Here is a 1,072-nt window from a genome sequence, read left to right as displayed (position 1 = left end):
GGTGGTGGAGTGAGTGCAGTTTAAGTCTGGGCATTTGAACTCGCAGCGGCGGTTAAATCTTTGCCAAGTTTTGTGTGTGTGTGTGTTAAAGCTTAAAGACGCAGCCCCATGCACCGACTGCGTTCCCTAACCGCAGCACTGCTGCCAGTAAAACACAACCCTCTCTCTCTCCTCTCTCTCTCTGTCTTTTTTTTCAATTCTGAAACGTTCGTTTAATTTTGCGACACATTTTCTCAGCCCGAAGTCTTCGTCTCAAAAGGTCTTTGTGAAACGACGGTGTGGTTCTTCGCCAGCCGCAGGATGCAATCGTCAGACTCGCCCATCCTCCTGATGGGTCCGCAGACAGCGTAGGTCTTACTAATAGGGTTTTTCCCCCTTTTTTCTGGCAACAAAACTGACACCTTTTGCAAGGAATCATGCTTACATTAACCGCAATACTTGCAGTCAAATGCAAACAAAAACAATACTCTGATAAGTATTGTTTTTTGCAAGGAATCATGCTTACATTAACCACAATACTTGCAGTCAAATGCAAACAAAAAACAATACTCTGATAAGTATTGTTTTTTGTTTGCATTTGACCGCAAGTATTGTGGTTAATGTAAGCATGATTCCTTGCAAAAGGTGTCAGTTTTGTTGCCAGAAAAAAGGGGGAAAACCCCTATTAGTTTATTTTGGTACTGGCAAAGGAGGTCCCATGATGTAGCGTAGGTCTTGTAACTGGCCGTAAAAGCGGCCGGTGCTGGGGCCGACCTCCGCGATGTTCATCTGTACAGACGCGTGGTCTTTGGGCAGCGATGATGCGGTTGCTGGCCGAGCAATTCCGCGGGACGTACAGGTCCACGAACTCGCCGGTGTCGTTCTGCATGTTGTTGTTGTTGGGTCAGATCCGACTCCACTCTCTCTTTCCTCGTCTGTCCTCGCACCGCGCGAACAGTGTGGAATTGAATTTCGATTTAAAGCTTTCGTAACTGCAGGGATTCATCTTCTTGGTTCTTTCGGTAAAGTCACGTAGAATGGAAATAATAGACGGCTGTTTGCGTTGTGGCCGAAACGTCTATTATTTCCATTC

At 46.2% G+C, this 1,072-nt stretch overlaps 1 pseudogene; it reads right to left on the bottom strand.

Annotated features, from left to right (window-relative positions):
* Nucleotides 1–233: 233 nt before the first annotated feature.
* On the bottom strand, nucleotides 234–868 carry LOC133355083 (small ribosomal subunit protein eS21-like; annotated as a pseudogene).
* Nucleotides 869–1,072: the final 204 nt, after the last annotated feature.

The sequence above is a fragment of the Lethenteron reissneri genome, chromosome 6, assembly GCF_015708825.2.
Source record: "Lethenteron reissneri isolate LAM-NWPU_2019-01 chromosome 6, ASM1570882v1, whole genome shotgun sequence".
NCBI classification, from domain to species: Eukaryota; Metazoa; Chordata; class Hyperoartia; order Petromyzontiformes; family Petromyzontidae; genus Lethenteron; species Lethenteron reissneri.
This window is presented reverse-complemented; position numbering and strand designations above follow the sequence as displayed.